This window comes from Myiozetetes cayanensis, unplaced genomic scaffold (genome assembly GCF_022539395.1).
Source record: "Myiozetetes cayanensis isolate MyiCay16 unplaced genomic scaffold, myiCay2020 scf1, whole genome shotgun sequence".
Lineage (NCBI taxonomy): Eukaryota > Metazoa > Chordata > Aves > Passeriformes > Tyrannidae > Myiozetetes > Myiozetetes cayanensis.
In genome coordinates, this window is record NW_026086604.1 from 53875925 (window position 1) to 53889463 (window position 13539).

The 13539-nt window shown below is 34.0% G+C and overlaps 1 protein-coding gene across 5 annotated transcripts in view; it reads right to left on the reverse strand.

The window, feature by feature from the left end:
* CDH19 (cadherin 19) overlaps positions 1-13539 on the reverse strand; it is a 115451-nt gene that overhangs the window by 56321 nt on the left and 45591 nt on the right. Inside the window, exon 1 of one of the 5 annotated variants that reach the window (XM_050323369.1) lies at positions 11895-11988. The exons of the other annotated variants lie outside the window; for them this stretch is intronic. The gene's annotated coding sequence lies outside the window, so the exon portion shown is untranslated. Of the gene's footprint in view, positions 1-11894; positions 11989-13539 lie in introns of those variants that run through there. 5 annotated transcript variants of the gene reach the window in all.

The following is a 13539-nucleotide window of genomic DNA, read 5'->3' on the forward strand; positions in this document are numbered from 1 at the left end:
GTCCTATAACTTCAGATGTCTTAGAGAACAAATTCTATTTAATTTAATTCCCTCAATTAATGAATTCTGTATTACATTTTCATGAGATTTCTGAGTACAACAGTTATTTATTTTAATCATGCACGTGTGAAAAGATCAGCTCAAATGGGAATTGACACTACAGCTTTATTCTGTGTTGCTTTATTTCATTCTTTTCCTGTATTTTAATTCTAGTTCCAGTTTTCAATAGATATTGAACCTGTAAGTTTTCCCTGCATATTTAATTCAAGGAGTAGATTGACATCTATATTTCTCCCTGGATGGGAGCTCATCATGTCATTAGATTTTATCCCTGGATTTATATTTTGATTCATTCCAGTTATCTCCAATCATTCCAGGTAGTTCGGGTCCTTTTATAGTTTCCTGTCTGGGACTTATAAGGAGTAGATAAATTGCATAAGAAGCAACAGGATATGGAAAACTATTCAGACAAATAAAAAGAATATCGTTAAGAAAAGTGAAAGAAAACAAGACATAGATATGCCACAATCATGAATATCTATATTGTCTCATATAATAATAGAAGGGTTGGTTGGTTGGTTGGTTGGTTGGTTGTGGGGTTTTTTTCTGATTTTAGGTAAGTTTTGCTTTGTCCAGGAACTTCTCATCAGTTTTGAGATAACATAGGCAGTTGCCTTGATGACAGATTCCCTATCATCTTCCTTCTTCAACCTCCACTGCTATTCGGCACGTTATGAGTTTTTAGAGATTTCTTATGGAAAATATTTTTTTACTAGAAGGTGTTCTGTAATTCTGAATTCTGATATATATATGCATATATGTTTGGGTTTTCTTTTGGTTATATGTTTTGGATGTTTTTCTCTCAAAGACTATTACAGAGTATATGAACTCTGTATTGTGTGTGCTACAGCCTATTTAGTTTTCAACTGTAAGCATTAATTTTAATGAAAATATCTGTCCTCTAGACACTCAGAATTAAAAGGCCACTCTTAAAGCTAGTGTCTAAATCACAGAAATATACTTAACTGCTTTCACAAAGTACATCATATTCCTTTCCTTTGTAAGGTATTGGCAATATACAGACTTGTTCTTACTTAACTTGGATTGAAACTTCATTCAGTAATGCATCATAATTTCCTTAGTGCTTTGTTTAAAAAAAAAAATCAAAGTACTTAGACAACTGGATAAAAATTCAAGGAGAGAAACTGAGATTACTCCCTGGTTTCATGGTTTTGAGGAGCATATACAAAAGAGCCATAAAAATATTTTAGTCCTGAGTTCTTACTGTTATTACCAGTGCCTGTCAGCCAGGAAAGTAAATTCTGTACATTTTCACTCTCATTTTCCTTCAAATTACTTTTGTGACCTTCTTGCCCGTAACTAAAGTATGACTCAAAATAGAAGTCGCTAATGCTGATTATGGTATTGTACTATTTCACCCTCACTATGTAGCATCAAAGGAGTAGAAACAGGGACAGGGTATTGGCATGGTGCTGTGGAACCTTTAACATAGCACAGAAATCCCCCTCTCCAGGAAGGGGTCAGAGCCATTATCAATTCTAAGAGCACTAGCACAGCAACATGAAAACAAAACAAAACAAATCCCTACTGGATACAAAGTATCATTTTCCAAATGAAGAAATACAAGGGTTTCAAGTTTTCTTAGCAGAACATTAAAATAAGCTCTACTCTGTAGAGTAATGAATAAATCTAATGTGTTGATTCTACTCATTGCTGAAATAGTGTCAAGAAGGATTAGGTAAAACTAAAAGAAATAATTGCATAAAACATTCACATACAACCTCCAAGAGAAAAGGAATATATTTCTCTATGAAAGCGAATGAGAAGGGAAAGAAATTATCTTCTACAATTCCTGTTGGTTCATATCAAACAGGAAAAGATGGCAGGTATTTTTATCTGTGGATCACATCACTCGATTTTTCTCCAAAAAATTGACAACAAACTGGATGTTGAACTACTTGCAGCTAGGATCAAACAGAGACCAAGCAAGGTTTGTGAAAAGGCAACCTTAAACCAAAATATGATCTGTTTTCACGATTCTTGCAGCTCAGTCTTACAACAGCATCTTTGTGGAAACAGCAACTGATTTAATACACAGGGCACATAATTCCTCTGTAACGAAGGCATTTCACCTTGAAGAGCACTTCCACCGGCTTTCAGTAGAACATTGTTCAGTATTGAGAGTTCAGGGGAGTTTTTTGATTAATGGCAAATGAATTGTAAGAGTCCCCTTTTTACCCCCTTAGAGGACTTCCTTGCTCTTTTGCAATCCTCTTAAAGGATAGTTTGCAGTTTACTGCTTAGAGTTTAACAACTTCTTTCAATAGCATTGTGACTTTAGCCTGCCTTTTCCCTCTCTTTTATCTAACACCAGACCCTTTTGCTGCCCCATCAGTCTCTCTTGTTCTTTGAATGGAGACATCGTGTGCTATGAGTTGAACAAACTAACAGAAAGAAACAAACAAAAAACCCTCAGAAATAAACTCCAAAACTAAAAAGATGTTGGTTTTTTGGTTTTGTGTTTTTTTTTTTTTCCCCCAGCTTATTTACTACTTGTACAATAGAGGAGAAGGTTTGAAGGGAGAAAATGCCTGATAAGGTAGGATGGTGACTGGGATGGTTGCAGCATGTTTATGGCTTCAACTACTTAATAAATATGATTTCTTTTGAAACCTGAACTTAATCTATTCATGTCACAGAGCTTTTTCTTGTACAGTGTTGAGTATGTTGAGCAACTTAATACAATATCTAAGAACTACTTCCAACACCATTACATCTAAATCCAAATGCTCATTTCTCTTTAGAATGCTTCTACAATATCCCCAAAACCGCATGGCTTAATCCCTTAATCCATCTGATAATTAAGATCCTTCTTGATATTCTTTATAGAAAGAGGTCTTTGACTGGGTTTGAGTTCAATGGAGTAAATTGAACTCTATAACTTTTACTTAATGTTATCATCAAATGGCAGATTAATTGCAAAACTTGGCAAAAAATTTCCCATGTTATCATTGTAACCTGCAAGAAAATTACAAGTGAAAGAAACTATAATTATTTTTGTTTTCTTTATCACAGATGCAGAAATGGACGAGTTAGAGTGCATTATGACTACTGAAAAACAAAACAGGAATTAAATATATGGATACTTTTAGAACTAGTTCAGAAATTCATAGTATAAAATAGCTTCCAACACTAAAAGGGATGTTTTTTAACACCTTATTAACATCACTGATGGAGTGTTCCTGTACAGACAGGTTATGACCTTGTAAATGACAGAAAAAAAGAACACCAACTTATGTTTGCAATCTGAAGAGCTTATATGTGATTTAATGAGCATGCTATCAGATTGTTTATCTTTTTATATATATAAATATATAAAGTATAAAAATATAATTTATATAAGTTATAAATGGTTTTAAACCTACAGACTTGTATGCAAACTTGCCATTACATGCCTATAGCTAACTAATTACTGTCCTGAAGATATAAAACCATTACTGCTGAGGTATGCCTTCTAAAAGTCTTTGAGTCATTGTGTCATCAGTGCTAGGTATTTGAATGAAACTTTTTTTTAGAAAAACAGAAAATTGTTTCTGTGATATTTCACGACCATTATTTATAATTAAGTTGGTGTTTAAAAATTACAACAGCAGGTTTTGTATGTGAAAAATCTATAGTTTAGTTTAAGATTTTAATTTTTCAAAACTTGTTTTCTTTAAATTCATTTTCTCTCTTGAGAGTGGGATGTGGGAATATACATCTTTACATTTGATTTTTTTTTTAACTGAGTTATAGCTAATTGTGAAGGAATTTCAAACTAATCTTCAACAAACTGTTAACTTCATGAAGCAATATCAGGCAAGACAGACCAGGTTGTGACTAATAAATCCCCTGTGATTAGTCAGCAGCACAGCTGTATCCTGCATGCCGGAGCTCAGTGGTGTGACTAGCAGCAGTGCTGGGCTGGCTCAGAATCCCAGTTATCTCCTTCCCCCAGCTGTGGGAGGCAGCAAGCCATCAGCAGCTGCTGTGGCTGTCACCCATGGTGCTGCCTTGCATCAAGCAATCCATGTGTCTCATGGGCAAATACCTTACAGTGTCTTTTACACAGATGAACTTGCTGCCACTTGACAGAGTTCCAACCTTTTACACCTATTAAGGAAAGAAACAATAAAGCTGCCCTCTTCTCCCCAGGGTTTTCTATATGCTGCCTCTGACTGTGTCCTAAATGAATCAAGAAATCAATTTGCAGCCTCTCACCTCAGTTAAATCAAACTTATTCACAGAATCTGCTGAGTAAAAAACATCCAGTGCTTTTCCTCATTACCCACTGTCGCTTTAACAAGCTGTATCACTGTCCAAAATGTTTATTTTGCTTTTTGTGGTTTTTTCTTCTCTTTTTATTTTTTTACTTGTTACCTTTTTACTATTTTATTACATTACCCTTATTAATACTATTTGTGTCAATTAATTCTACTCCTAGAATCATTGTCAACTAAATACAACTGCAAAATGAGGTATAAAATTAATTTTATCACCAGAATAACAAACCATAGTATTGGAATAAAGTTCTTTTATTGAAAAATAGTGACTACAAAATGAAATATTACAGTGTTTATTTTAAACTCATAGATATTGTAGGTCTGGTAATAACCTAAGAATTTATCTAATTTTTTTTTCATACCTGTGAATGTTTATTTTATGGTACTGATAATGTTTTTCCTCTTAATAACATAAAGCTTGAGGCTCCCATTTTTTCTTAAGACAGCATTTATTAATTTAAGCACCTGAAAATTAAATACCTAGTATAACGTGCCTACACAAGCTCCTCAATAGTCAGTGGAAAAAGTATCTATGTTTTACAACAGTGTAAGAAAGGTAACTAGCATGCGGAGTCTAAATCACTCTCTTTCTGTCCAGAGCTAATAAATTACTTAAAGACATCTACAAACAGGTCACAATTCCTCTGTTCAGAATGTTTTGCATTTTAGGTAGAGAAAAATTATTACAGTAAAGGAAATTAGACCAGGACAAAGCTGTTTCATAGATTAACTAATTTAAAATAATGTTTGAAATTCTTAAAAAATACGCTATTTATCTTCTTGGTACTAATTACTTTGAATGATAATATGAGAATGTTTTTTAAATCATTTGTCTCTAGACTGGGCTAGAGGAATAACACTGTCCAAAGGAATTGACTTTTCTTCCTATTTTTCAGTAGATTTAAAAAAAACCCAAACAATAAAACTTCAGATAACTTTTTATCTACACATTTTGAATCTCTACTTAACACAGCTGATTACCAGAATACTTTTCCTCCATGTGATTACTAAGATTTATGATCAATATGATTGCAATGTCATAGCATTACAGTGTCTTATTATCATGTGTAAATCCTAAATGCTATGTCATGTAGAAAGAAAAGAAGCTATCCAACTTTTGGATATGAGAAAACATTGAAACAGAATTAAGTTTTCTTTATAACCTCACTTCAGTTTCCTTTGATTTTGTCACATATGCATTAAAACTCTCACATTTTTCATTCATTACAGGTAAATATGATTTCAGTCTTTCACTGACATCAATTAGTTCTCCAAAGATTCTGCCACATCAGCCTGTAGGTTAATTTCATTTCCCTGGTTTAGGTACAGTGAGCATTGCTCCAACATATCCAGATGTAAAAAAAGAGAAAGCCTACATGCAACAAATATGAATTCCTAGAAATCTAAAGTTGTTGCCTGTGAAAGGCCACTGAAATTGTTCCAAAAGAGTGTATCTGGAGATATTCTACTGAAATAGTGTACTTTTTACTCTCTCTGACGTTTATGGTTACTAATGCTCAGTAATATAGTCCATCATTTTTATGATGCGACAGTTTTTGCTGTGCTGTCTTGTTTTCATTTGAATCAAAATGGACTGAATCAGACTGTAGTAGCTGGTTATCTATCAGAAAAAAAAAAAGGAATAAGCAAGCAAAACCCAATGGAGAGAAAAGCAAAAATCCATGATTTATTACAGCTTACCAGTTATTCACGTCTTTAAAACTATTTACTATTGCAGTTTGTATAATATATCTGGCAAATGTGAATATAAATTTATATTTCAGAGTGTCTTTGAATGCTTCATATATGCCACAAACCCATTCTTGTAGACACTACATTTGGGAGTAAGCTCTTGTTCCTTATTTTCTTCTCTTCTGAGAGAATAGTTTCACTTGGAGAAATAAACAATATTATCCACTGAGAAAACCTTTTCTTTTTTTTTATAAATTCAACTATTAGGGTTTTTTTAGGTTAATTCTTAGGTTTTGGTCTTTAAGGACTCAGTATAATAAAAGTTTTTTCTTTCTTTTTTATTAGTTCTGGGTTGCTAAGAGCAAGCAGTTGCATGCCTCGGTTATTCAGAAGGTGATGGGGGAACTAACTAGCTCTGCCCATCAAATGAGGATACTTCAGGATCCAGCCTTGTGTTGACCCCTGAGGGAGGCTTGGGCTCCCATCATATGCAGCCTGCAGTGCTGCCCTGTCTTAGCTGCTCCTGGCTGCAGGAGCCACCAGCAGAGGAGAAAAGCTCAGAAGGGCCCCATAACAGCCAGGATCATGGTCTGTGGGTATTTGAATAAGGAATCATAGTCAGATATTGCCTGTGGAACCAGTAGTTGATGGGACTGAGGTTGTTCAGAGAGGTACATAGAGGAGGGACCCCAAAAGCAGGTGAGGAGAGAAACTATTTGTGTACATGCGGGAGGAATCTAAGAGGGAACCAGAGAGACCCATCCAAGACTGAACACCACAGGGTGGGGACTGCTCTGCTGACCTTCACCATCTCTGCCCCTGCCTCACACGGCAGGCCAGAGGAGTAGTGTCACTTGTAAAATAGCTCTGATTAAAATGTTCAGGTAACTGAGCCCATTTAGTCTTCACACTGTCAAATCATTCTTAAACTGTGAGAGTCTTTGAGTCCAGGCTCTGCTTTCCCATAATCTATAAGTGGGAAAAAATCTTTTTATAATATGATCACTTAACAAAATAGCTGAGATAAAGAAATGAGTTAGAAGAAAATTGCATGTAAGGCACCAGAAAATGGGTCTAATTTTATAACATTTGCACACTCCTGAAAGCATGCATGTGAAAAGCTGAGCAATCATCACAGTTTGTCCCTATGTGTCATTTCCAAATGCTATTTATATGTTTTCTGGGTCAGTCTTTTATGAAAATAACCATGTATACCAGCTATCTAACAACCTGCATTTGAAACCAATTCAATTTATATGTTAAATTTGATGTTAGGGGAAAACCGATACACATACCACATTTTTGTGCTTTAAGTCTAGATATCATCCTCGTTTGTCTGGAAACATATTTTTTATTTTCCAGGGAATATAAAGTAGCATAAATTATTCTATCTCATCTACCATTGGGAATTAGTGCTGAGGGTAAATTTTGGCCTAGTCAATAGATATCACAGTGATATACAAAGCCAGTACCCACAATGCCCTTAATCTTCTCCAACAACTATCTGCATCACATGGAGAAAGACAGAGTGAGAAGTCTGCTGTTTGTGGTTGAACAGGGCAGTAATCAAAACTAGTACTGGTTTCTAATTTCTTAGTAAAGATGGGGGCTTTGTAGTTTGCACTATACTAGCACATGTCCTCCTTTCTATTCTCTCCCTGAAGTTTTCTGCAGGCTTTATGGGAAGCTGAAGCGCCTGGGAAGGATGTCATGAATACGACAAATTTTCGTGGCTCGTGGACCCACGGATAGTGATCGCTTTTTGTTTTCTTCATCTGAAATATGAGAGAAGAAATTCTCTCTATTTAGAGAAAAAACAAATCCCATTTCATATTGCTTCAAATTTCATGGATAAGTCAAAAAGTAAGCAAAGTTAGGACTGATCCTAATTTGTTTCCGTCTTGTTCGAAAACACAAGACATCAGGACACTAGGGAGCTTCTGTAGCAGGTTGTATGAACATGCTTATAACAATATGTAACACAGAGCATGTTTTCGTGTTATCAGCATGTGTGCTTGTATTATGATTTTCAGTAAATTTCTTTAAAAAATGCAGAAAATATGTAAAGTATTTTGGAATGTGTAAATTCTTACGTGTTGCTGTGTTACGATTTTGTTTATGAAGTTTCTTTCTTTATTTATGAAGTTTCTTGGCAGATTTCTTGAATTTTTCAGAATGTTTCCAATCATCCAGAAATCAGAGATTAGTGATTTAACAAAGATTCACACCTTTTCAGTTTTTGGATCCCGTGTTTGCTCACTGTGGGTGAAACTTCTAGGGAGTAATTCTGTTCACTTGTAACTATACCCAGTGAACCACAATTTATTTGCAAAGGAAAGAGATTTATTTGCAAAGACAGAGATCCTTGTTCCATCTCCTGATAAATTGTTTGGGATGCCTAGATCTCATTTAACAGTTTAAAATTCATAAAGAAATATTAAATAAATACAGCTTATTTTGCAAATTTTTTGATCCTCTTTTTTTTCTGACCACTTCTGGCAGATTACATTATCCCACTTCTGCTTATGAACTGCAGGAAGTTGATATTCTCCACATACTCTAGATGTCTTATTAACCATTCTTAGTTCTCTACGGGGAAAGGAGTGGGTAACTACAATTTCTTCACGATTTAACAAGACTTATTTCTGTAAATCCCTTTTAATTTTTGTAACCTTTGTATTTAAAATGAACTCATCAGTTTGCCTACATTGTCAGAATGTTAACAATGAAAAGCCACAAGCCTTCTTTATGCTGCATGACACTGAGGGCAAAGCATTTGAAATATTTTTTAATATATTAGCAATATATAATGTTGCTTAATATACTTATAAAAACAATCTTAAACAGAAAATCGTCAAGCAAAATAAAACCTCAAGAACTCTAATTTTCTCTTATATTTACCATTGTCTAAAACATCTGTAAAATACTGAAAAGAGTTTATTTTGCAGATATATTGTATCCTGGCTAGGTTTTAATCACAATCAATACATAAAGACAGTGTTGAGTCACTTAATTTAGTTAGTCTTTTGTTAATTACATTCTATAATTTACTAGGATGTGTTTTGGCTTCCAGTGTGTCATAATTCCATGTAAAAAGTAAAAGAAAAGAGGAAAATGTTAAGTGACATCTTACACTTCCTCTACTGTTTAGGTAACAATTTTAAGGTTGCAAAAATGGTCTCTCATAAGTTATAAAAATATATATAGGCCCAATGCAAAAAAGAGTTTGCCCTCCACAGATTTAACATTGTATCAGAATATATAAGAGCCTTGGTAATCCTGTTTCAGGTATTATCATATTTTTAGTTCCAGTACTGTATTTGCAGATACAAAGTCTGAGGTTTTACTTTCTTTTTTCCCTGCTTTTTTCCTAATTGAATATCCTTTAACCTTAATTTTGTTGTCTCAAAAGCAGTTTGCTATAACAGTTAGGTTCAGGTAGCCTGGGAATGAGGAATTCTAATTTAATACCACCTTCCATTGACAAGGTCTTCACTATGTTTGTGTCCCTGATAGAAAGCCTGGGAGTAATGTTCTTTTGCAAATATAGTTAACAGTTACATCTTGTCAGCAGGAGAAACTGCAATTTCTTGTATGCTACAGGCAATGAACATATGGAGGAGACCTTGATATGTGTATCCAAAACACAATTATGTTACCAGGTCTGTCCCGTGTGGTCTAGTTGAGATTGTCCCATCCACTGTAATTGTCCCATCCTCTGTAATGGATGTGTACCTTGTCTCCTTAGCAGGGTCTGGAATGAATCCAGGATAACCAGGATAGCAGAGGCTACCATGCACACTCTCTGGTCCTTCGAGTCATTAATTTTCAGAAATAAATATTTTGTTAGGGGAAGGAGTTTGGAAGGACAGATAAGAAAGACATTGTGTTACATCTCTCTCCCTTTAGCGTCAAAGTAGCTGGAACAAAATTAAATAGAAAAAAAATTAAGAGACTGTGGTGGAACCTATCTCTACTGATTACAGAAGAAAGCAAAGCTTTCTGTGACTTACAGAGTAAAAGGAAAATAATGGTTTTCACCTACAAAGGGACTAACACTTTAATTCTGTATTGTCTACTCTATCATTAGATCTATTGGCAAAATTATTTATTTTAAATTCAATTGATATAAGAAATAGAAAAATCTTTCTGATTAAGCGAAACAAAAAGTTTTCAAATATATTTATAGTGAATGTGATGCAAAGACTACACAATAGAAATTTCATCCAAACGAATTATAAAGTGTAAAGAAAATAAACAAAAGGCTAATGATGAGAAACAACAGGCAACTTAAACCATGGGCATCATTAAAATCTGCCTGTATAACATATGAAATATTGCTTTCTTATTTTAATATCAAATTGTGCTGATATTGTCTGAAATTTACTTCATCTTGGAAAATGTAAAAGCTTATGATGCAGAGAAGTATATTGAGTTTATTTTTGAGATATTATACATTTTTGCGGTTTTGAATGCAAAGTGCACGTTATTATTTCATAAATTACTTTAGACGGTAAAAATAGTTGCATTTTGGTTCTAAAAATGCATGGCTTTCCATAATATATTTATGACTTTGTTCTTTAATTTTAAGCTACTTTTTTGGAGTATTTTGTGAGTAAGTCTCTCTTTCATCCTCTCTCCATTACCTAAAAAATAATTCCAAGACTGGATTTTCATTATCTGCTAGCTCTTACATCAATGCGTTTTTTTATTCTGTAAAAATGCAGGAAGTCTGAACTCCAGGCACAGCTCTATATTCATTTTATGTAAGTGCTTGCTTCAACAATTTTAACAGAAAAAATACTGAACATTGAAATTTATCATTATGACTCCTAAAACTGAGTCCACAGATCAATTTTTGCACCTTAGTACAAATTTATCCAGGTATAAAATAAAAGTAGTTTATCTGGAGTGCTTTTGCAGCCAGAGCTAATTCTAAATAACAATCTATTTAAAAATAATGATATAATCCAAAAACTGTGTAATTCCCAACAGTTTCATACCAAAAAAATTTGTAGAAATCTACAAACTGACAGATATTTGGTATTTTAATAATAAGTCAACAGCTATTAAATATCTCTGGGCTATAATTCTACTGTCTGTTTCTTGGCTACAGTCTATTTGAAAAGTTTGAACATGGAAAATAAATTCTAGTTATACCTCCTAATAGAAGGGTTACAAAAGAAACATACAATGCAAACAGTTTGCTAGTATATATATTGCACTGCTGTTTGAAAATCTTATTTATTAATGAAATATCATTTTACACTCCAGATCTGACAAAAATAGAGCCATACATTTTTTGTGGTCTGAAAGACTGCAGTTGTTAGATGTAGGATTATAAAGAGAAAAGGGAAGAGAAATGCCAATGGAAACAAGACAAAAGATATTATTACTGTTACATTAAGAAGAAGAGTATAAAGACAGGGAGTATTTCCTTTAAAACATGAGAGTTTTCCCTCCTCTTGATATCACCCTCTGAAACTGTAAACATGTTTTAGTGACAATCACTTGCATGAGTGTAGCTGAAGCAATCACAAGCACTTTAGTCAGAGGTGTTAGGCTTGGAAAAACAGACTGATAATCAACGTGAAAATTTTAATGGGTAAGTTGAACACAAAACAGGCTAAGTATCTATTTCCTCTGGTAAATCCAACTTAGGAAGTTGGAATTCTATAGATATAGAAGCTAGAAGGTGGACTCTGAGGAAACAACAAAAGCAGATTTCTCTTTCTAGAGGTTTTGTGTGTTTCTGGGTTTGTCTTTGCCTTTTGTGGTTTTTGCACTGGAGACACACAGATCAATATTTTAAATTTGATTTTAGAAGCTAATAAAGAAAAAAATATATAGATATCTTACCTGTGTAACTTCAGGACCCTCTAGGTATAAAGAAGTGGGTATTGCAAAAGTTGAATGAAAAGTGATACGAAGAAGTAAGAAGTTCTGTTTTACTTCACAGTTCCTCAGAAAGCTTTAAGAGTTACAGCTTCCTGCCAGTATAAGTCACTTCTGCTTTTACTTTTGAAAACTCACAGTATGACACTGCTTACTGCACGCTATTTTGGGTGCCCTGAGTAAAACTATGAACACAGGCACTTTTGTGCAAAACATCATAAGGCCTCTCTGATGTTCATTCAGAGTTCAGAATTAAAATGCAGAAGGCTCTAGCAAGAAAAATACAAGCTGATTTTCTTTTTCCTAGTGGAAAAATAAAGTACTCCTTGGCAAGTAACCAGGGTGGTGGGAAGGTAATTCATTTTGTGTGAGAGCATTTTGCAAGTGAAAGGGATATGCCCTCTGTTTAGAGATTAGTCAGGGAAACAAGTGGTCAATTTAGAGTAGTCACAAAAGTTAGTCAAAGAAGAGAGTTTCTACAGTCTGTTTTTTCCCCTCCAGCCATTTTTCCCCCCAAAATAATTTAGTTTCAAGAATCATAAAATCTTCACACTGAGAAAAAAAGCACATACCCAGGATTCTGGTTTATCTCTTTATGTATTTTTAGGGACACTAAATAAATCCTTTTCTTTTCTTACAACTGTCTACAAAAGTTATCTTTTGTCTACTAGATAGTTCTGGGGTTTTATAGTCAATGAAAAATATAATAAAAGCAATATAATACCCCCCAAAAAAGGGACAAAGACCCTCAGAATGTGTGGATTAATTATGCAACAGGTTATAAATTTTCATAGAAATTAAGTTTTATCTTAAGTCAAGCTAGGAAATTTTGAGCAATAATTCAAACATTCATTGTGCTTTTATAAAGAAATGAGGATATTTGGGGAAAAACAAGAACTGTGTATTACAGTAACACTTCAGTAATTAATATGGAAAACATATTTGTGTTGAGATAATTTAAAACTTAGTGCTACATCAGTTATAGCTCCAGGCCAAGAAGATTTCTGAAAAGTCTTAAACGAAAAAAAAAAACGAACATGACATTTTATCAGACATAACGTATCTTGTTAATGATAAAACTAAAACAAGCTCCAAGCAACTCCACTCAAGAAAAGCTGTTTCTCCCTCTTTCCTGTTCCTCATCCAGTCTTGGAAAATTAAGCAACTGCTTCTATGCTTCTATGTGGAAATGGAAAAATCTTGTCTGTACTTTTGACATATATTTTTAACCCTTTTTTTTTTTTTTTTTTTTAAATGTTGTTTTTCTGGAAAGGAAGGAAAATAAATTCTGACCAGCCCTGCATATCTTACTCAGATGTTCAGGAATTTCATGGCCAGAACATAAGGGCTGGAAAACAAGGAAATGTGATCCTTTAGCATACGTAATACTGTGAGACAACACGACGAAACCAAGTTGCCAAGTCAGAGAACAACAACAGAGCAGAACGTATTCTGCAAAGGGAACAGATTGCTGATTGCTGTTTATCTGAGCCCTGGTACCTTGGTTAATCCTGAATCACTGTTTACTGTATTTACATCCAGATGTCAAATCAGCTGGCTCTAAATAAATATAACCCCCGTAATATTACAGACTTTAAAACTTGAATTG